The sequence below is a fragment of the Sorex araneus genome, chromosome 2 (genome assembly GCF_027595985.1).
Source record: "Sorex araneus isolate mSorAra2 chromosome 2, mSorAra2.pri, whole genome shotgun sequence".
Lineage (NCBI taxonomy): Eukaryota > Metazoa > Chordata > Mammalia > Eulipotyphla > Soricidae > Sorex > Sorex araneus.
This window is the reverse complement of record NC_073303.1, coordinates 303,243,236-303,268,094: the sequence shown is the minus strand read 5'-3', so window position 1 is coordinate 303,268,094 and position 24,859 is coordinate 303,243,236. Positions and strand designations below refer to the sequence as shown.

The 24,859-nt window shown below is 35.6% G+C and overlaps 1 protein-coding gene and 1 non-coding gene across 2 annotated transcripts in view; one reads left to right on the top strand and one right to left on the bottom strand.

The window, feature by feature from the left end:
- The window catches only part of NAALADL2 (N-acetylated alpha-linked acidic dipeptidase like 2), a 743,119-nt gene that overhangs the window by 339,369 nt on the left and 378,891 nt on the right, over window positions 1–24,859 (top strand). The window lies entirely within an intron of this gene.
- On the bottom strand, window positions 10,298–10,404 carry LOC129402856 (U6 spliceosomal RNA). The gene has a single exon (XR_008628893.1). It is a non-coding gene; the product is annotated as a U6 spliceosomal RNA (small nuclear RNA).

Below are 24,859 nucleotides of genomic sequence, written 5' to 3'. Positions count from 1 at the left end.
AGAGAAAAGGATGTACCTGGTTACAGATTGTGAAAAGAATTTAGAGCATATGTCCATGCTTTTTCTCATTTCTGAGTCTTACAATGAAGGTGTCACATATATTTCTTCTTATCAAAATTATTTGAAAATTGATTTTAAGATGGGTATTTCAGCAAGCTATGAATAAATAAAAAGACACCAAATTATAGTATTTTTCTTTGAGGGTTTTAAGGACACAAATTTTTTAAATACTTATAATTAAATTAAAATTATAAATACAATTATAGTATATTTATAATTATATAATTCGCATCTATAATTATAATTGAATTAAAATTTCTTTTGGTGAAATAAATAAATCTTTAGAGGAGTAAAAACACAATTTATTAATTGAGAAAACCTTAAAATGTATTCTCGTATCAGATATTTCCTTCATTAAAGAAATAATTTTTAAACAAATTGACTATAACTGCATTGAACTTCATGTCCTTCCATGCAATTTAGTACCCTGACTTCAGTTAATTACCTGTATTAAGTTCCAAAAAATGCACTTATACTAGGCTGCCTCTTGCTGGAGAAATATAATTAAAATTAAATCCCCTGATAGAAAAGCAGGGAAGAAAAAATATTCCCTTCCAGTTTGAAAATTCTCTCTACAAGGGTAGCAGAGAAAGAAAACTATTTCAATATTCAATAAGTATGAAGTAAGGTTGTGATGTCCATCATGATCTTGTCTGTTGGAAAGATTTCCAAGACATAATGAAGTTTAACCCTTTTATACAACTGCATATATAATCCATTACATAATTTTCTCAAGTTAAAAAAAAATCTCATATAAGAGATCAGAGAAATAATCCAGTAGGTAAGGCATTTGTTAGTTATGGAATTGACCTCAGTTCTATTTCCTGGCATCACATATGGTTTCCTGAGAACCACCAGGTTTCATTCCTGAGCTCTCAGCCATTTTTTTTAAATTTATTTTTATTTATTTATTTATTTATTTTTTTTATTGAATCACCATGTGGAAAGTTACAAAGCTTTCAGACTTAAGTCTCAGTTACACAATGCTCAAACACCCATCCCTTCACCAGTGTACATATTCCACCAAGAACCACAATATACCTCCCCCAGTCCCCCACCCCACCTGTGTAGCTGATAAATTTCACTTTAATTTCTCTTTACTTTGATTACATTTAATATCTCAACAAAGAACTCACTATTGTTGTTTGGAGGTCCCCCCCCCCAAAGTCGGACCTGCTATGCAATGGAATGCTATGCAGCTCTTAGAAAAGATGAAGTCATGAAATTTGCATTATAAGTGGAACAACATGGAAAGTATAATGTTGAGTGAAATGAGTCAGAAAGAGACAGACATAGGAAGATTGCACTTATATGTGGAATATAAAGTAGCAGAGAGATAAGAGCTAGCAATGATGCAACTTCTGGCAGAAATTCCTCTGGACTTAGTTACTGAAATACTAAAATACAGAAATCCAAAACCTTGCGGCCACTATCGTGGCCACACAACCTCATATCTCTTCATTCTCAGCAATGGAAAACAAATTATCAAATGCTTTTTTTTCAGTCATTTTTTCATGTGACCAATACCAAAACCTATCCATCAGTAAGCAGAATTGAGAGTGTTAATTGTTTTTGTCCAATTTAGGTTTAGGACAACACCTGGTGGTACTCAGAGCTTAATCCTGACTGTCTTCTGGGATCATTCCTACTGGTTCTTAGGGAACCATATGTAGGTGCTGGGAATTAAACCAAGGTCAGCCTCATATAAGAAAAGTGAAAAAAAAAACAAACAAACGATTACTCTGTGCTCTGCCTGCCTCCACTGTACTAATCATTACACTAGTCCGTCTTAAATTCACCTGGCATTAATGAAATGTTGACTGGTTGATAGTTTTTATTATCCAAAGGGAAATACACTGCTTATGTCTTTACAACAGAACATAGATATCAAACTTAAATTAGACACCAGTTGAAATCAGGATTCAATACTCTCACTCAAACTGGGAGAAAATTTTTGAGGACAATATCTCTGGATTATAAATTGGGCATGAGGATATTACTTTTCTTTAAATATATTTTCAAAGAGAAGAAATTCAGAAATACAAATTTTATAAATTAGATAATAGAAAACAGTGTGCATCTTTCTCTTTGTGCATTGAAAAGAATTACTTGTTTTACTTATGTTTATCTTCACACTGTAACTAATGAACAGTGCAAAAAGTCCAATAACTTAATTTCTTAAATGGCTGAATTCCTATAGATAATCCCACCTTTTTTTATCTGTAGGTATAGATTTTCTATAATTATTTTATTTTGGAGCCCCACTGAGTAGTGCTCAGGACTTACTCCCAACTCTGTGCCTTTGGACTGATCATAGCAGTAATCAGGGGACCATATGTGGTGCCAAGTTCCAACTGGAGTCTGCCAGATCCAATGCAAGTGCCTTAATTGCTTATGTTATCTTTCCTGCCCTTAAATAATTTTAATTGGACACCAACATAATTTTTTGAAGGCAAACATGTGACAGTTATTTTCTAGTATTTTCTGTGCTTAGTGTAGGGAAAATAGGGTTATAGTGATGACTGAATATAAATAGACCCAAGCGAAATCTTTAAGTATGGAGATTGGATATATTGTGTGAACAAAACCATTGAACAAATAATGCTACCAATATTTCTGACTTGGATAACCAAAAACAGTGCAAAGTTGTTCATGGTTACAAAAAAGGAGGAGAGGGAGAAGATGTAATATACAGAGGATAATATATAGAAGATGTAATATATATTTGAATACATTATTTATTTCAATTAAATTTGAATGCTTTAGTTTGATGGGTTTTATGAGCTTAAGTGGGCACAAATCCCACTACTTAATATGGTTATACATCTTTCCTGATATTTACATGTTTTATCTTTTGTAGACACAAAACTTTGTATTTACAACCTCTGATTTCATTTCCTCTTTGTAGCTATGCTTTTAGGAAAATAATTACAATAGTTAATTTAAAAATATATATAAAATTACATAATGTATATATGTACATAGACATAGAATACCTTGATGACCCTATAGTGAGATATAACAATGTGCACAAATTTTTTTACTTATTTTTTATAATTCCATTAGCTATTTAATTGTAACAATCTAATATAAAATATTATTTTGCATGCCTGTAAGGGAGAAAGTTTGTTGGGTGATTGGGAAATGGATGCAATAGTGAAGGAAAAGTCACACTGTTGGTGGGATTGGTGTCGGGGATATTGAGTGCCTGTAACAAATGTATTATGAACAACTTTGCAATTACAGTGACTGAGTAAAGGAAAAAAATATAGACATACAATAAGACAGAGGTAACTAAAATGCTGCTTCTAATAGTCTATGACCAAATAAAAATACTGTAGATAAATTATATTTTATATTTTGTCATTGTTTAAGTTTTATAATCTCCAATCCATTTAAGGATAGAGTTGTTCACAGATTCTTTTCTCTTATATTCTCTCTCTTTTATAGGTATTCAGTAATTCATGTAGAATAGAACACATATGCTTACACATCTGAAATGTGGTGGTATAACATTTAGGGAAAATTGTGCTGGAGTATTATCTGTAACTGTAGTTACAATTGCTAAGTAAACTAGCGTTATTTGATTTAAAAATATTTTATTTTCTTGTTTTATTTAGATATTTTTTATGTGATAGCACAGCAGGTAGGGCATTTGCCTTGCACACAGCCGATCTGAGTCTGATTCCTCTATCCCTCTCGGAGAGCCTGGCAAGCTACTGAGAGTATCCCGCCTGCACAGCAAAGCCTGGCAAACTACACATGGTGTATTTGATATGCCAAAAACAGTAGCAAACCTCACAATAGAAACGTTACTGGTTCCCGCTTGAGCAAATTGATGAGCAATGAGATGATAGTGATACAGTTATTTAGACACTTTATAGATTATTTATTTTTTATTTATTTAGATTATTTTATATTGATTATCACAACTAAATAGCTAATGGAATTATCAAAAATAGGTAAAAAGACAATGTGTGTATATTGTTATATCTCACCATAGGGTCTATAAGATATGCTATATTTATGTATATATACATTATATAATTTTAATTTTTTAAAATTTAATTATTATGATTGGACTGGAGCAATAGCACAGCAGGTAACTCATTTGCCTTGCACGCGGCCCACCTGGAGTTGATTTCTCCATCTTTGGAGAGACCAAGCTACCGAGAATATCCTGCCTATATTGCAGAGCCTGGCAAGCTACCTGTGGCTTATTCAATACGCCAAAAACAGTAACAACAAGTCTCACAGTGGAAATGTTACTGGTGCCCGCTCGAGCAAATTGGTAAACAATGGGATGACAGTGCTACAGTGCTGCAATTATTATAATTATTGCATAATATTGGTTCATAATATTGCTCATCCCCAAAGATCTAGTTTCCATTGCCCATCATATAGCAGTCCTGCTCTATACTTTCTATAATCCCCAAATCTTTCATTCTTTCTGATAATTAAACTAAGAATCTAAGGGCTTGATACTGTTTTGCTTTCTTTATATCAGTATCTTTCACTTGTGAATGCAGTTACACAATACTTCTTTTCCTTCTTAATTGTTTTCAATTAGCATAAACTTCTTACAGTTCATCAATATTATGGCAAATGGCATAATTTTACGACAGATTTTTATGTTCATTTATAGTTGAGTAATGCATTTTATTATGTCAGAATACCACAGTTTTTAATATATTCATGTGTTCAATAGGTACTTAATTTGTTTCAGTATCTTGACTATTGTGAACAGTCCTTCAATAAACATAAAGATGCATGCATTTTATATCTTTGTATTTTTTAATAGTAAATTGTTATATTATTTTCAAAAGATTGAAAGACTGGTTTTGAATTTTATCAGATATTTAAGTTTAAAGACTTCACTTCTGGGAGTTTAAGGATTATTAACAGTGGAAAAAGTATGACTGGTTAGGTTTTTCATAAGTATATACTCATTTTCATTTGTTTTATTTTACCACTTTTAGAATTTGTAGTTTTATGAATCAACTGTGTAACACGCTTGCAGACTTTTGAAAATTTTATTAACACAGATGAACAAATAAGATATTTGTGGCAGTTTTCAAGATTGTTTCTCACATAACATATTGTTAAGATATTTGTGGTTCTAATATTTAAGCACTCTAAATGCATATACAGAAATAGGTAATGAAGAGTTCTGAATTATAATGAATTTCTTTCTTTTTATTCTTTATGAAACAATGATATAATAGTTCAGTGATTCACTACACTTTCAATATTTATTGACTAAATTGCTGGTCTAAAGTAGATAAATTTATATACACTAAAGTTTATCTTAGCACTGTAGCACTGTCATCCCATTGTTCATGGATTTTCTCCAGTGGGCACCAGTAATGTCTCCATTTTGAGACTTGTTACTATTTTTGGTATATTGAATATGCCATGGGTACTTGCCAGGCTCTGCCATGGGGGCGGGATACTCTCGGTAGCTTGCCAGGCTCTCCGAGAGGGGTGGAGGAATCAAACCAGGTCAGCCACGTGCAAGGCAAACACCCTACCCACTATGCTATCACTCCTAGTGCCTGGTGTTGGCTGGTGGGAGGCGGGCTCTGGGTGGGGTTTTCTGTCTTCACCTTCAACCCCTGTGGCTTCCCGATGCCCTCACTCACACATCTCCTTCTAACTGGTTGATCCAGCCAGTAGCATATGCCTATCTCAAAGATTAAGCCATGCATGTCTAAGTACAGATAGCCGGTTCAGTGAAACTACGAATGGCTCATTAAATCAGCTATTGTTTCTTTGGTCGCTCGCTCCTCTACTACTTGGATAACTGTGGTAATTCTAGAGCTAATGCATACCAATGGACGATGACCCTCTTCGTGGGGGGGATTTGTGCATTTATCAGTTCAAAATCAACCCAGTCAGTCTCCCTCCCCACACCCCTCCCGAAGCTTTGGTAACTCTAGATAACCTCAGTCGGCTGGCACACCCCCCTGGGGCAGCGACGACCCATTCCAATGTCTGCTCTATCAGTTTCTCTTAATATATGAAAATTTTGTCCCAAGTAAACTCACGTACAACCTTCAATTGATAGATAAAAACTAACATAGCATTCATAGTTTGAAATCATTTTTTTCTCCATTTGGTATTTCATAATTCTATTACATAAATATTCTTAAAATATGAGACTTCTTGTTCTTGAGAATCATTATCATCATCCCATTGATCATCGATTTTCTCGAGAAGTCTCAGTTATGTCTCCATTTGTCCAAGCCCTGAGATTTTAGAAGCCTCTCTCTACTCATCCTTCCAACAATGGTGTGCTGGAGGCTCTTTCAGGGTCAGGGCAATGACCCAGCTTGTTACTGGTTTTGGCATATTAATATACCATGGGAACTTTGCAAGGTTCTCCCATGTGGGCAGAAAACTCCCAGTAGTTTACCAGCTTCTCCCAGAGGGAGAAGTGGGCTATAAGATATCGAGTCCTTCCTGGAGCTTGCTTTTAAGTCCCTGGATGCTAGCCGTAGACAGGATTACATGGTGCCGGGGGGGGCAGTCCCTGGGTGTGACTGCCTAGCTACTGGGAGATGGGAAATCTGGGCCGAGGAGGCCCAGTCCTGATCCGAGCAGGGTTGGAGATCTCGGCCCCGGGTCCCACACACCTGGGTTCCTCTGCCAGTTCCTTCATGCATGAGGCTCGTCTGAATAATCTTGAGAATAATCAAATGTTTTTGTTATTTTTCAATGAACTTTTAAGAAAGTGAAGTGTGACTATTTTTATAATTTTTTTCTCAGATAAGAACAAATTAAGTGAGTTTGATCCCTTATATCCAACATGGCCCCCTGCTCATTGCAGGGATGATTCCAGAGTGCAGAGCCAGAAGTAAGCTCTGAATCCTGCTAGAGGTGGCCCCAAGAGAAAACAAACAAACAACAACAACAAAAACTCTAGAAACATTCAGTTAACTTCCATCTGTACTCAATATGGTCAGTAACCTTCATGCTATTATATTAACATATTTATAAACTATGTATAAATAGTTGCATATATAGAGCTTAAGTTTCATATACATAGATATATCATCACACTTTTATTTATATATTAACAATTAGATTATTTTACATGAAATACTATTTAGCAAACTAATGTTTTTTGTTGTATATTCAATATCTTATATATAGAAACTCCACATAATCATAGAGGTAGTGGACCCTAAAATGAAATCTATATTTTGCTAATGTTTTATATCTATATATTCCTTAATTATGAAATTTTTCATGTGTAGATGTATCCAGGATAACCAAATTTGCAACCCTGTTTTTACAACTTATATTTCTAGAAACTACATAATTATTTATTTAATAATTATTTTAAGAATGCCACAATCAAAATGTGCCATTATTATACATTTAGCACATAGCTGGAATAAGATATGTATTCAATCATGAAAATTATTTAAACTATAGGGGCTGGAGTGATAGCACAGCGGGTAGGGGGTTTGCCTTGCATGCGGCCGACCCGGGTTCAAATCCCAGCATCCCATATGGTCCCCTGAGCACCGCCAGGGTTGATTCCTGAGTGCATGAGCCAGGAGTGACCCCTGTGCATTGCTGGGTGTGACCCAAAAAGAAAAAAAAAAAGAGAATTATTTAAACTATATAGTTTTGTATCACATAATTCATTTATTTTTTTAAATTTTATTGAATCAATATATTTTTATTAGTCAAAGTATTGTACACTTCAGTATAAAACTATTCACTTTCTCAAAAATCTCACACTCCATTTCAGAAGAGCAAAACCAGTATCAGGTCATCTACTACTGTTTATTGTTCGATAAAATAGAAAAGCCCTCAGTTCAGATCATTTGTACTTGGAAAGAACGAATAAAAATATCCAAGTAGATAGTTAGTGGAGTGTGGCTAAGGAGTTCATCCCAGAACCAACCATGTGGAAATGAAAAGAGCATTTATATAGCAGTCTCAATGCAAAAATTCCTGGCCTTCTAACATTCTCTGATTCTTCTTTTCTGTTAGTCTTATGGATTCTATTTCCCAAGAAGTTCTAAATCCTTCTCTTTGTTCTAGCTCTTCTTTTTTTCACTCTTATCAAAGTCAGTATGAATTTTCACTTGGGCTGCAGCAGCAGCTTGCTAACATATCTCTCTTTTTCCAGCTCATTCTCTGATGCATTATGAAGGAACTTTCATTATCCTATAAAATATGTACAACTTTCAGTATTTATTGTTGTTCTTAAATTTTGCACAAATGATGATATGTGATATGCGCATCTGTATATGTCTGATTTTACTATACATGCATTTTTTTTCTTCACCCACTCAAAATATTTGGATATATCTTTCTACTTTGCGGGGGAGGGGGGTGCCATGATAAACTAAAGAATATGGAGTCAGATGTGTTCAATTAGACGAAATTAATGATGTCAGCTTGTTCTGGAGAGGGATATTGAGATGGAGTTGGAGCTATAGCAATGGATGAAGTATAGAAAACTTTTGTGTAATTCCACCCTCGCCCCCCATTTCCCAGGAGAAGAGAAAACCAAATGATGGTATTAGCCTTAAAATATGACCACTATCTTTTAAGTGTCGTGATATTCATTTTACGATCTGTGACTTTTGTTGTTGTTTTTCGCTTTACTTTTACCTGGAGGAGAGGTTTACCCAGCTGTGCTCAGGGCTTACCCCTGGCTCTGTGCATAGGGATCACTCCTGGCAGGACTCAGGAAACATATGGTGTTTGGCATTGAACCCAAGTTGGCCATGTGCAAGGCACGTGCCTTTCCCTTTGTACTGTCTCTCCAGCTCCCTGATCTGTGGCTCCTTTTGTTTTCTAAAACATGCCATGTTCTTAACTAATTCTGGATATTCATAAATATTGTGGTGTTTTTTTTTCTATTTTGCTTTATTTTCTATTGGAAGCTTTAAGGAGAGATGTGATTATTGATCTGTGATTCTTTCTGTGTTTGTTTTGGTTTTTGAGCCACACCTTCCTGTGCTCAGGGCTTTTCCCTAATTCTGTGCTAAAGGATCACTCCGGTGGTACTTAGGGGACCAACATTAACTAATGTTTTTAGAATTATTGATTATGATTACTCAATTTTTATATTTAAGCTATACAGTTTACATGTATTTGATAAATTGATAACTATGTTGCCTTTAGTACAGAGTACCATTAATAATTTTTTGAAACATGAATACTTTGAAAAGTGAAATAATTCTGAAATATCAAATAGTTTGAATATGTCAGAAATGGAAGCAGAAAGTTGCTGATGTCTTCTTTTATAGCTTGAATTTAACATAACACATACTAAAATTAGCATCTTACATTCATATGATTTATAATTTTTTGCATCAACCTTGTGTGTTATTTTTTTAGTTCATTTTATAACAAAAGAACTATGAAAAAGTAAACACAGACTGTCCTATTATCTATTTGATGTATATGTCTCAGAATAATCCACAAATTGGGCATCAAGCAGATATGTTTACTTACTTTTTTCATGAGAACCTCAGGAGTGAATAGAAGTGATAACTGAACAGTATATGCTGCCAGGAGGAGCATCTAGAGATCTAATTTTTTTTTCAGTTCTCTTGGACAGCAAATGGATAGTTTTTGTCACTGGAATAATGTGGCTCATTTATATTGTACCTATTCTTCTGTAGAGCTCAAAGCACTTTATGGGCACCGTCATTAATCCTGAAGCCTTGCTCGGGGCTAGGTATTTGGCAGCTTTTGTCCTCACTTTATGACTGTAGTTTTAATTGTGTCATCATGTAGGTATTCACAAAATGTTCAGAGAATAAGCTTTGGGGTTAACTTTAACATGAACAGGTGAGTATTTTATATTTCACTTGTAAGGATATTTTCCTTGTGATTGTTCAGTAAAAATAAATGGTTACTATGTATATGCATATATATAGTTATATATATAAGATTTATAGACATATATATATATCAGTACATATGTATGTGTGTATATATATATAGACCCCTTTTACCTTCAGGGCTATTTTCCCTACCAATTTATGTTTTATTAATGGAATACAGTATTTGTCTCCAAACACAGTATTAAAACCTTAATTGCCTGCTATGTTATCTCTTTGTCACTGTTTTAGTTAATGGGTTGCCAGGTTTTCAGCCATGTCATCTTGCAAGGCATTTCACATCAGTCTGTAACTATCTATATCCAGAAACATTCTCATTCCTGCAAGTATTAGTTTTTATATTCAGGTGGTTTTAGCAGAAAAAAAATATGGAACAATTCACAAATTTGCATGTCAACCTTCTGCAGAGGCCATGCTAATATTCTCAATATTATTGCAATTTTAATATACGTACTACCAAAGTGAGCATTGCAAATATTATTTCTAACAAATAATTTTCAATAGTTTCTAATAATACAAATAACAGAACCTTAATTTGTACTCTAGAAGAAGTGATGTCTGAGCTTCTGTTGCTTACCAGGCAGGTTTCTTGTATCTAAAATTGTGTGCATTTTAGAGTCATTTCTGTATATTGAAAATACAAATAAAGTTGTAGCGTCATATAAAAAGAATGGAAATGCAATGAGTGGGTATTTGCCAAACTGATGAATAATGTCCGGCACAGTTCAACTCTTAGTTCTGTTTTAGTTGTGTTCTTGCTTCTCATTCTACTCTCATCAGTATTACTAATATTTATTTTCATGGTACCCATTCTCTGCTTAACATCCAGTAACAGTTCTTAGTACTTAATATTCTCCATATTCTCTTCCAAAGTCCAACACAATTAATACTTGCTATAATTCTGGCTTTAATTTACAGCAATTGACTGTAATTAACAGTTAAACTTGACACATGATATTCCCCGTCCAGAACTTTACCATCCTACCATCTCTTCTAATAATGTTGATGTTGTCTATGGTTACTTTTCTCATACACATTATTTAATAGTTTGAAACTTTAATGTGTCAATGTGTAAAAATGTATGTCAGAACTAAAAGCATTAGATTCTGCTAAAAAGGACAGATCTAGTATTGTCTTTTAGAATGCAAAATGTTGCTATAAACTTCCTCTTTCTTCTCTATGAGCAGTAAAGAAAACTTACTTTTGGGAGCAAGATTCTAAGATACTGATTAGGGACCAGTCAAGGGCCTGTACTCACTTATCAGCAAATGTCTGTTTGTTTCCATGGAATTCATCACTAGCCCTTTAGATACATGGTTCTCCTGTATAAAAATAAAAAGAAAAGGCGCAGGCGAAGGAAGGGACGCCTCACCACACCGAGCCAGGCACAGGGCCTAGGGCAGCAGCTGTCTCTCCCACCACCTGAGTTCGGTAGCCTCCGGCCGCTTCCCCCACCCCGGGGAGGTTGATGGCGATGATGTGGCAGGCAAAGGAAGGAACGGAACCATGATGGTTGGTCTCACTTGCAGTTTATTCCAATCTTCCCTCTATACACTCTCCTCCACTATACACTTTTCCCCCCCTCACCTTCTCTCCGAACCCCTTTTATTGATCATGGCCCTTCCAAAGGGCGCAATACATTGGCGGCACCAAAGGCAGGCCATTAATCTAGCCCCCCCCACCCCCTACCCCACCCTCACGCCCCCCGGAAAAAAGATAAAAAACCAAAGCTGAAGCCTTCATTGGGCTGAAAGCACTCGGATTTACATCCCAAAGACTGGGCTGGGCTGCAGTAAGAAATCTACAGTCAATTACAAACTGAACAGCACCTGAAATTTACATCCCAAAGACTAGGCTGGGCCAGAGCCTGGAATCTACAATGTCAAGTCAAGCCTGACTAGCACCTAAGATCTACCAGTCAAAGATCAGCTAGGTTTCTGTGACAAAACTCCAGAAGGTAGCTGGAAAAGGGGAAATATTCCAACATTCTCCTTTATTCCTGTTTCTATTCTTAGATTCAATTCCTCCATCTCTTTCAGAGAACCCAGCAAGCTACCGAAAGTATCCTGCCTGCATGACAGAGTCTGGCAAGCTCCCCATGGTGTATTCGATATGCCAAAAACAGTAACAACAAGTTTCACAATGGAGACTTTACTGGTACTCGCTTGAACAAATCAATGAACAATGGGACAACAGTGCTACAGTACAATTCTTAGTTTAGGTCTACCAAAAACTTACTTAGTTCATTTCACGACTCCTGGTAGGCACCGTGGATTTGGGGGACATCCTAAAGCTCCTTCCTAAATGAAACCATTAATTCTGATTATTTTTTATCAGTGAAGTAATTCTGTAGCCTCTCTGTTTCCAACCCAACCCTACTGCAACAAATATAGTTAAAGAGCCAGACAGATAGTACAGCAGATAAGGTGCTTGCCTTTGAATTGCCTGACCCAGGTTCAAATCTCTGGCACTACATATGGTTCCCTGAACACAGTCATAAGTGATCCCTGCGTACATAACAAGGAATACTCCATTATTATAGCTAGTTTTTGTCCAAAAAAAAGAACAAAAATCCCCAAAACTGAAAATAAGCAAAACTACTTAAGACCTTAGAGATATAATTGTGCTCCTATAGATGTTATTTGTTTGTTTCCTACTTTTTAAAGATCTGATTCATTATCTGCCTCTTCTAAGAAATATATATGTTACAGGCTAAGTTTTGAGAACCCAAATATTTTGTGTATATATAACCACCAATACCAGGCATAATATATCATTGGAGTGATTGAAGTGATAATGAAGATTAAATTAAGGAGCTGAAAAGATAATGTAGAACAATGTGAATAATAAAATTGTGTTTAGCGCCATTATATTGAAAAAGACATTTTTTTTGGTGGGGAGAATGGGATACAATTCAGCTGATACATTTTATTTTATTTTATTTATCTATTTCTTTATACTTATTGACACACTGTGAGATCAGTTACAAAGTTTTCAGTTTAAGTCTCAGTCATACAATGATAAAACACCTGACCCTTCACCAGTTTACATATTCTACCACCCAAAACCTCAGTATCCCCACCTCCCATATCCTCCCCTTTCCTGTGTGGCAGACAATTTCCACATTACTCTCTCTCTCTACTTTTATTGCATTCAGCAATTCAACACCAAACCCACCATTATTATTTGGGACTTTAGCCCAACACTCAGATCTGCCAAAAAGGCAACATTAGACCATCTGTTCTCTTTGCTGATTATGAACTGCCTATGATGATGCGTGGCTGCTATTACGGCTGCACCATTTTGGAATTCTGAAGTTTTAATAATAAAATCTGGAGGGATTTCTGCCCAAAGCTGCTGTATTCCAAGCTTTGTTTCTGAGTCTCTGGGATCATGGCCAATATGTACCTCTATCAGCAGCCAGAGGGCTTGTTCGTGGGTAGCAACTTGGGGTCTCATAGGGGCGGGGGGATGGGGGAAAGACCGGCTCCGCCCCATCCCATGAGGCCCGGCATTCTTCATCACTGCATGCCCCTCCCTGGCTGTCCCTAGGCCTCTGGAAAATGGCAGCAGAGACCGAGCCACCAGGGGAAACAGGCCAAGGCACAAAACCCATTCCCACCTGGGGTGGTCCGGCGCTGAAAATTCTGGATGCATTTCTGCCAAAAGCCGCATGTTTGATATTCAGCAATACAATGATCAATCACCCATCCCTCCACCAGTGCAAACTTTCCACCACCAATATCCCCATTATCCCCTTGTTTTCCATTTTAGTCCTTACCCTGCCTCTACAGCAGACAGTTGTACAGATACTCTCTATAGTTTGGGCATTTTGCTTGGATATTCCCACCACCATTCAAGCCTGCCTTTTAGGGGCAGGTGCTAGATCATCTATTTCCCATTGATCACTTTGTATGTCAGGAAAGGTCTTATGCAGCCACACAGTTTGGAGAAATAGTCCTGGTCCCCAAATACCGGAGCCATGCTTGTAGAAGCTCATGGTTGCCGGATTCCATCTGGAGAAGGTGGGGAGACTGCACCTGCTCCATCTGGGGCACCCTGGTGATATTGGCTTGGTTTGGGGCCCGAAGCATTCTCCGGTGTTGTGGTGTCCGCCAGCCAGGATTCTTCACTGAAAAAGCTTTTAAGATATGACTATGTATGTCAGTTTGTAGTCCTTCACTCAGTAAAGAGAAATTATTCTTATTTTTTTTCTTTTATGAATGAGCTTCTTAGCTGACCACTGTAACTAGGTTATACTAAGAACACCTATCTTTCTCACAGTGCCAGTTTTTGTTGTGACTTCAAAAAAGGCATACTATGCAGTGAAATAGCCGTTTAAAATAAGGGGGAAATGTTGCATAAGTTATAAAAAAAAACAAAAAAGCATTATCTTCATTTCATTTTTTCATGTGAATTTGGGTTTGCTGAGTCTCTTGCCCCCACGCCTGGCTATCTTCACCAGGGAATATCAGAGGGGGTGGGTTTAGTTTTCCTCCCCACCCTGCCTCAATTTCAGCAGTTGAAGACCTCTGGAACCCAGCCACAGCCATGCTCAAGGCCCCTCTCTACACATTCGGAAGAGTCTCACACATGAAGGAACCGGCAGAGGAACCCCCAGGTGTGCAGTATCTGGGGCTGAGATCTCCAAGCCTGCTCGAATCGGGACTGGGCCTCTTCCGCCCAGATCCCCTATTTTCCAGTAGCGAGGCAGTTACACTCAGAGACTGCCCCCAGTGCCGCCATGTAATCCCATCAATGGCCAACATCCAGAGACTATAAGACCAAGCTCCTGACATCTTATAGCCTAGTTCTCCCTCTCTAAGAACCTGGCAAGCTACTGAGAGTTTTCCTGCCCACACAGGAGAGCCTGGCAAGCTCTCCGTGGTATATTCATATGTCAGATATAGTAACCATGATGGGTCTCATTCTCTTGATCCTGAAAGAGTCTCTAATGTGGCACCGTTGGAAAGGATGAGTAAAGAGAGGCTACTAAAATCTCAGGGCTAGGACAAATAGAAACATTACTGGGCCTGCTTGAGCAAATCGAGGATCAACGTGATAGTGATAGAATCTGGGTTCAAATTTGCTAAAAAAATCTATGTCTTAAACAAATTGCTAAATGGCATTAATTCTATAGGGTTTTCTGTAAGAAGTTTCAATAAATTAACAGATGGAAAATTAATAATATGAAAGTTTTGACTAGAGTTCTGTTTACAGATAGATATCGATGAACATTTCCTAACTTGCTATATTATGATATTTTTGTGTTAGTGTTAAAAAGTCCTTTTTTTCTTTAACTGCATTTTATCCCAGTATATGCCATCAATCAGCAAGATACTAAAGTGATATTTTTACATGTATATATGATTTCAACATCAAGATGAAGAAGGCTATTTTCAAATTCTGTCGACATTATAAAGTACACACCGCATTTTGAAATGCATTTTAAAAAGGAATGTATTTAAATTATTAGTCATGGACAACTTCATAATGAAAACGTTAAATATGGAAATCATTAAATGTTGCATATTTGATCAATGTAAGGTTGCAAAGGGAGGGGAATAAAATCTTACAGTTGCATCTCAGTTAAAGGCAGAGGGGTTGATAAAAGCAAAAAATAAAAAGGAGGGGCTGGAGTGATAGCACAGTGGGTGAGTGTTTGCCTTGCATATGGCTGACCCGGGTTCGATTCCCAGCATCCCATATGGTCCCCTGAGCACCGCCAGGGGTAATTCCTGAACACAGAGCCAGGAGTTTCCCCTGTGCATTGCTAAGTGTGACCTAAAAAGCAAAAAAATAAGAGGCAGAGGGCTTAGATATTTTTCTCTGCAAGTTAGGCCAATGTTCTTATTTGATATTAAATTCTCCATTTTAAAACATAGAAAACATGCAAGAAACTCTGAAGAGTGGAAAAATATATAATATGTGAAATTTCAATTAACCAAATCTCTTTCGGGGATCAGAGACTCGTTATGCACTTATATGACCAAAAATATAACAGCTAAATTCATAGGGAAAAAATATGCTTGTTTACTCAATAAGCTTCATAAAACAGTTTATTCACAGTAAAATTCAGTATGAATTTTATTTTAAATTAATTTTTGTAAACTTTAACAATAATAAAGCTGCAAAGAAAAAATATTGACAGTTTATTTGAAGTCCTCAAAAAGTTGTTTTTAAAGCTACATTTTTTCTATAACCAGAACTTTACAAATTATCCCTTTGTTCAGAAGCTTTTAAGTTTGAAATGGGAAACTTCTCAGAGGAATATCTCTGAAGAGGATTGCTTTGTTCTTGTTGATATGTTATGTGCAGATGGCCAATTATTCCAAACAAACTGCTCTTATTGAAGTAAAGTACAAACTAAATATATTATCTTTCTCTTAGTTTATTTTCTATATAATATAGTTTATGGTTATTTTCAAAAAATCATGTTCTTGGATGCTTTAGGAATGAAATAATCTTGGGGAAGACAAATGATGAATAAAACTTAAGTTAAATATTTAGAGTTCTTCGGATAGGAAATTCATTCTCATGTAAACAGTTCTTTATTTGAAATGAAATTGAAGTCCTGTCACTATCTGAATGTATCACTGCCACTTCAGACTCAAATTTTCACTTAGAATTAAAAATTTTTAATATGAACTCAGTGAGCTAAAACCCTGTGACAAAGTAAATTCTGTTTACTGGGTAGAAAGGATCATATCACCAAAAAAATTTCTTTAGAGAATATTTTTAATGATAATTCATTATATGTATATAAAGTTGGAAAAGACATTTTCTTTAACTCAACTATATCAATGTGTTTTAAAACCATTAGGAAACATCTAAGGTGTTAATAAAGATTAGTCTTATAGTTGTGTTCATATTAATTTAAGCAAATCTGGGACACATTAGATTTTTGACAGTATTATAAAAACACTGTGGTTATGTTCTGCACAATACAAAGCATTGCACCCAAATTAACTGCACATCAACAAAAATTATTACATTTATTTTTCAAGTTTTGAACAAATACTAAGTGTATATAGTCACAAAATCACGTGTATTCAAGCAAACCTGTTTGAAGTGATTAATAATGGAGATTTATATCTTAAGATACTATGCTTTAAATAATTTTACCATAAATATTGAGTGATAGGTCTAAATAAAAATAAATCTATTCTAAGGAAAAATTATTTAGCCATTTCCCAGCCTGTGTCATATTCATGATAACTTTTAATGACCTCAGTTAAAACTTACTTAGGGGCCAGGGAGAAAATGTAACGAATAAGTCATGTGCCTTGCATGCGTCTGATCCAGATTCTATCTCTAGCCCCTCACATGGTCCTCTATGCACCATCAGGAGTGAAACTGAGTAAGCAGGAGAAAGTCTTGAAGACAGGCGTGAACTCCCCAAACACAAGAAAAAGGAATTTAAGTTCATGTTTAAATATTGATATAAACATTAACATGTTGATAATAATAAAGAGATTCCAGTAAAGTGTTTTATTTATTTCTTTTTTATTCAGTGGCCTTAACTTTCAAAGTTTCAGGAATACAGTGTTCCAACAACAATCCCACCACCAGTGTCAACTGCCTGCCTCTAATTTCCCAAGTTCCCTCTCGCTCCCCAGCCTGCCTCATTGACAGGCACATTTATAAGTTTTATATTACCAGTGAGCCCCAGGCTTCTGAAACTGCCTCTGTTACATCCTTCCATCTTCTGTACCTCCTGAATTTATTCCCTTTTCCTTCTGATTTCTATAATCTAGGTCCAAGGCTAATTTAGGTATCCCCTCTGATGGGTATCCCCTCTGATATTTCGCCTGACAAGATCACTGGATATATGTTCTTCTTTGTTCTAACTCACACCATTTAAAATTACACCATCCAGTTCTATCTGAGTTGCAGCAGCTTGCATGATTTTACCTTTCATACATCTGCATGGTATATCCATGATGTATACAGTCCACATTTTCATTATTTACTTACTCGTTCTTGGATACTTGGCTTGATTCCATATCATAGCCTATGTATACTATGTGCTGTCATGAATAATTGTGTGCATGTGTCATTAATAAATGGTTTGAGTTCTGGTGGGTGATATATAACTATAATGTGGAAGTGCTGGGTCATGATAGCTCTTATTCTTAATTTTATGAAAATTTTCCATACTATTTTCTATCAAGATTGAACCAGATAGCATTTGTACAAGCAGTGGATGAAAGTTCCTTTTTCACTATATTCCACCAATATAGATTGTTTTCAAGTTTTCTGACAGAGCCAGTCTCACTAGCATGAGATGATACCACAATGTCATTTTTATTTTGATTATTCTGATAGTAAGTAGTGATTAGCAGGTTTTATTTTTGTTTTCTTAGATCACACCCAGTGATGCACAGGGGTTGCTCCTGGCTCATGCACTCAGGAATTACTCCTGGCAGTGCTCAGGGGACCATATGGGATGCTGGAAATTGAACCCGGGTCGGTCGTATGCAAGACAAACATCCTACCTGCTGTGCTGTCGCTCCAGCCCCAGAGCAATATTTTTGTGTGCTTCTTGGCCATGTATCTGTCCTTTTCAGGGAATTCTTCCTTTTTTTCTCCCCAGTTTTGATAGTATTGTAGTTTTTTTTAAAATCTTTCTGAGTACTTATTACATTTTGAATATTAATCCTTTAATGCGTGTTAACTAAAAATGATTTTTAAAATAAAAATGTACTCTACATAGTCTGTTCTACTGAGTTATCATAATATATCTGCCTTACTGTAAAATATTGTGATATGTCCTAAGTTGCATTCAGGAAGAGTAGAGCAGTGAAATGAGAAGATGAGACCATCTGTGTCTTTATTTTTAGCATTTTATGATTATAAGTTCCATATCATGAGTCATGAGTTTTAAGCTTATAGTTAGTCAAAACAAAATTTGTCATTTGAACTTTAGTATAAGTCATTCATCCAAAAAAATATTCACTGAGCTTGTAGTATGCAGTGTGCTAAACCAAGGGGTTGCAACAGTGAATGAACACTAGGAGGTTGCACTCAGGTCAGTAAACTGAAAATAAGAAGGAAGCTAGAAGAGAATAGTGTTCCCTAAATGTGTAAACAAGGACCTATATGGGATATATTTGAGAATCAAACCCCCAAAGTAAAGCAACAATGAAGTTAGGTAAATTGGCACCAGGCTGATTTTAGACCTACACTTCACTTTACGTAAGTTTGTGTGGGAATAGCAGGAAGTACATTGTATATCTTAAAGATTACTGACTTTTCTTTACACTAAAAAAAAAAAAAAGATTCTGATTTTCCTCTTCGATTACTTAGGTATTATTTTTCTGTTTTGAATCTCATTTGTATGCACACATGAATATTAAATAAATATAAGTCATGAAGTCTCTATGTCCTTTAATATCTCCATGTATGTATATAAAAAAGAACAGCTTAGAAGAGTATACAGCAAATTGTAAAATAAATATTTTATTTTTAATAATAACCTAAGTAATACAGTACTGGATTTGACTAGCTTGAGGGAAAATAGTGGTATTCATAAGCAGTAGGTTATAAGATACTGAAATAATATAGAATCAGCTGTATTTACAAGGACAACAAAATGACTATTCGAGTCAGTGCTGTGGCCATTTCAGAGAAATAACTATAAATTTAGTGGGTTAAAATAAAAATGAAAAACCACTTGTGCCAGTTATTTAATGATCTGATTTCTGTCAAAGTGGCAGTCTTCTGGAGAAAGTCAAATAAAATATTCTGGGATAATATCACTGATATCAGCTTGTTCATTTGATATTTGAGATTTTTTTTTTAATAAGTGAAGCACAAAATGAGTTTTTAAAATACCAGCTTTTTAAGCTGTGTGATTCTTTGGTTCTCTGGAAAGTATGAAGTATTTATCTTTTAGCTTATGCCAGACTTTTACTATAGTGAATTTTAATACTTAAAGAGTACAAAAATAAAGTCAAATCAGTCATCTATAATAAAAATTATTAATTACTGATTTAAAATATGTTAAATAATTTTGATCTGTGAATCACCAAATTTATCTTTGAGGAAAGAACAAAATCGAAAATGCTTGTGTTTGTTTCTTATTTGTTATTGGTGATGGTACATGTATAGACTTGGTGCATGCTTTGAACTGCGTATGCATTTAGAAACTATCATTTTATTTTGATTTTCTGTTGGTGGTGGGTGGGTATTGGACCACACCCAGTAGTGTTCAGGGACTAATCCTCTATTTTCAGGAGACCATATGTGATGCCGGGGATAGAAACTGGCACACTGTATTCAAGGCAAGTGTCAGAGTGTCTCTCTGGCCCTAAGAAAAGTCAGTTATTTTATTTATATTAAAAATATACTGAATCACCCTAAAATAAATACACAGTTATAAAGTTGTTCATGATTGGGTTTCAGTCATCCATCACCTGCCCCTTCATCAGTGTCCTCAATTTCTCTCCCTAAGTGCCTGTCTCTCTCTCTCCCTCTCCCTCTCCCTCTCCCTCCTTCCCTCCCTCCCCCCCCCTCTCTCTCTCCTGTCCCCCCCCTTTGGGCACTGTAGTTTCAAATACAAGTACCGAAAGGTTATCATATTTGCATACTTTAAACACTCAGTTCTTGTATGAGGGATCATTTCCAACTATCTTTGTCATAGTGGTTCCTAGCAGCCCTCCCCTCGGTCATCACCACTTGTGGCAAGTTTCCAACCATGGACCATTCCTCCTACCCCTTGTTTCCACTGGAGACAGCCATTTAAAAAAAAGTTTTAAAAACATTATTCACTATGAAGATAGATGATAGATAGATAGATAGATAGATAGATAGATAGATAGATAGATAGATAGATGTAGGAAAACATGATGATTTAGTACAGTACTTATCCAGTGTGTATATGAACCACCAATAATTTTATTAAGCTACTGATTCTGAGTCATGAGTCTGAAACAGGCCTAAGATTCTGAATTCAAATGAGTTCCCAGGTCATGCTAAAGTTCTTGTCCAAGGCTATGCATTGAGTAGAAATAATTTTTAGAGTCTACAATTACATTATGCAACATAAATCTCATATTTATACACATACTCTCTTACACAAACACACACATGCACACATGCATGCACGCACAATCACATAATCACATACACTAAATCAGATGCCAAGAGTTTAATTATAACTCTGAGTTCTGGTATTCAACTAGCCACACTTTGTAGTGGTAACAAATTATTGTCAATGATCAACACAAGACCAGTATATTTGTTTTTAATCATCTATTACCTCCTCCCTTTATTCTGGAAATCCCAATATCTGAGATTTCTACTCTAAAAGTTTATTTTTCCAGATACTCTGATAGTTAACCCTTGCCTTAACTTTTCATTTCTTCTTTTTCGCTTTTTATTTTATTTTGGTACTCATGTGATATTGTTCAGGGCTTGATTCTGGTATGGCTTGGAGACTGTATATAATGCTGGAGATCAAATTAATGTCTACCATGTTGAAGGCAAGCCTTCTACCCAGTATTGCTCTGACTCTATGGAAAAACTTTACAACTAACATAAAAAGCAATTCAGTTCTCACACACACACACACACACACACACACACACACAATCACACACACTCATCCCCCCCACACACACTGCTGTATACTAATATATATCTCATGATTTTCCTCGAATGTATAACATGATTCAACATCAATTTGAAATGCATAACACAAAGCCAACTGGACGTATGCAATTAGAAAATATTTTAAGCATTTTAGCCTTATTTTCTCAACTATAACCGACTATAGTCCAACTATAATCCTCTGAATAAACACAATTTTAAATTCATTAACTCCAACACTATATAATACAGGCATTTCAGTGTCACCATGGTAGTTCAGTTGTAGTAGAGCTACCAAGTAGTAATTATCACAGTAGTATTGCATGCTACATTTAGAAGAGTGAGTAAATGATCTATTCAAATTTGTTTCTATACATCCTATTTCTCCTCCCTATTATATGAATGCTATACTTTATCAAAGATGCACATTATTTTTGTAATGGCTAAATTAGACCTTTATCTGAATAACAAAATATACATAAAAGAAAACTAGCTAATGACTAAAATAAAATTTTGTGCCTAATAGTGTTTAATAAGCATAAAAAGCTATTAGGCAGTATGTAAATGTGTCAATCTTAAATCCAGAGACCTAAAATATAATGTATTTTCAAGTATTTTTCTGTAAAGTTCTCTTTGCATCAAGGTACATAATCTGTCTGATTTTTAGGTGATGTCTGGTAGAAACTTATAGTTCATGAATGTATGTTTTAAACTTTTACCTGAAAGAAAATGGTTCATGTGTTTTATTTTGTTAAATTTGTCACTCATATTCAGTAAATTAGTTATTTTAATAAGTAACTTTTGTCCAGAATTATTGGTCTGTTGCAAAATGAATCCTTGCTTTAATTAACATATGCTATCAGCAGTTAATTATTTGTCAAATTTTCACTAAGTTGAACTAAAAATGAAAAGAATGAAGCTCCTACTTAATGTTTACTCATTGCATGTTGGGACTGGAAAGATGATGCAGCAGATATGATGCTGACTGGGATATCATCACCCAAACCAACCCACCAGAAATAATCCCTGAGCACAGTCCAGTAGTAGTCCCTAAAAACTGCCAGGTGTAGCCCAAAAACTAATAGTCATGCAACGCAAAAAAGAAATATTTAAATATTTTAATTATGAATTGGGGTTTATTCTATATTTAACTTTTCAATGAATTTTATGTTCAGCAAAGCATTAATTTCTTTTCATTAAGAAAAGAATGCATTTTAATTGCCACATGACTGTGCCATAAAATATTATTTTATTTATAGAAATAATTTTTAGTCCAGAACAGGAAATTTTAGAAACATTTGAGAGGAGTAGATGGATTTTAAAGTCAATTTAATCTGTTTTGAGGGTAGTTAATTAGAGATAAATTACAAATATATAATGTATGAACATGAATACAATTATTGCTGATTTATTTGGTTTATTTTCTGAGTATTCTGAAAACCAACAGGATAGAAACAATGAAACTATTTTTTTAAGAACTGGTAATTCTTTTTGTTTTGTCCATTAATTATTGAGATTCTGTTATATATCTGGTAGTGCTTTAGGCCCTGGTAGGGCATAGCCTTACACGCAGCTGACCTGGGTTCGATTCCTCCACCCCTCTCTGAAAGCCTAGCAAGCTACCAGGAGTATCTCACCTACACAGCAGAGCCTGGCAAGCTACCCGTGGTGTATTCAATATGCCAAAACAGTAATAACAAGTCTCACAATGTAGACGTTACTGGTGCCCGCTCGAGCAAATCAATGAGCAACGGGATGACAGTGACAGTGATAGTGACTCTAGGTCCTGTATGTTCGGTAATGATATAGAAAACTTGGTTCCTCGAGTGACTTAAAGTTTAGAGGGGATAAACAGTGACACCATAAATTTAAAATTATTAAAAATGAAATGGTGAACACTACCACAAAAAATTTACAGTTGTATTTTATAATTTGTAAAGTGTTAGAGAAAGTATCTTATTGAAATGAGAGTTGTGTTTTGAAAGAAATCCCTTCAAAGTGTGCAGCCAATCAATATCGGTGCAGTGGAGAGGGCGGCTTCAGCCGAAATGGAGGATGTCATCCCACGTTATGTCAGGGGATGTCTTTCAGTGTTAGCATAAAATCTGTGAGAGGGACGTTAGGAAATAATATTGGAGATAGAATGACTGATACTATAACTTGAAAGTCAAGTTAAATGGTCTCAAATTTGAACTTGGGAAAAGTTGGAACCATGTAGCACTTTACACATTTTCATCTTGTATGGTCTCTCCTAAGCACCTAACAAATGTCAAAATAGCGGATTTGCACATTTCATGAAAAATACTATTTCATTTCCCTATATTCATTAAAAGTTACAAAGGTAATGACTGAAGGAGAAAAGTCTTGCTGAGAATTACAAAGTGAGATCATTATAACAGAGTTTCCCTGTTGCTGTCTTTTGGCAATGTGTCTGTGCTTTAAGATATCAATCATTGCGACCCACATTGAAGCCTGAAGCAGAAATGAATCCCCATTCAGGATGATCTTTTTATAGCAGAGGCGAACTTCATTTTGATCTGGATATCCCCTTCAGTTTATCTCAGTGGACAGGGTAATTACTAACCCCTGCTGAACCATGTAGGACTGGGTCCTCTGGCAGGCGACCCATCCCGAATCACAGAACCACCTTTCAGGAGAATCCAGGCAGCTGCACCCCATGTAATGCTGTTATTGCCATATTACATATTCATACTTTTTGAATAAGAGGTTCAATTGTTATTTTTTTTTCTGGGCCTGCAAATTGTAAAGTCTTTCTCCTTAAATTGCTAAGAAGCAGAGTGCTACAGGTCTGGTCAAATGTTAGTCATATGCATGTGAAATTTGTTACTAACTTCTGATGCTAGATCAGTGTTTATGTAACAAAACTGACCCTTAGCTTAAAATTTAGTTTCTTCCTTTAAAGCCACACATTTCCAAGCTGCCACAGGCCTAAGCTAAATGGCACTTTTTTTAGCCTTTTGTTTTTCCAGACGATAAATTAAGAAAACGCTTTTACAACATATTTTCTCATTTATAATCTGCCTCCTGGAGCCGGGATACTAGTATTGTTGAGCTCGGTACCCCCTGCAGTCCTATCAAATTAAATTCTGAGAAAAACTTTGGCAATTATTTTTCCTAATAAAAGTTCAGAAAAATATAGCGCTGTGTTCGCAAACATTATTGGTTGTGTGATGGAATCATTTCTTTGTGTAATTCCTTTTTCCAAAGTGGTAAAAATATATTAGCTAAATATTTTTGAGCTTTCCTTAAGCACAATTTAGTGTCCTTTCTCTATGTTCTTTATCCTGCACCCACGATGTTCTTTTCCTTGC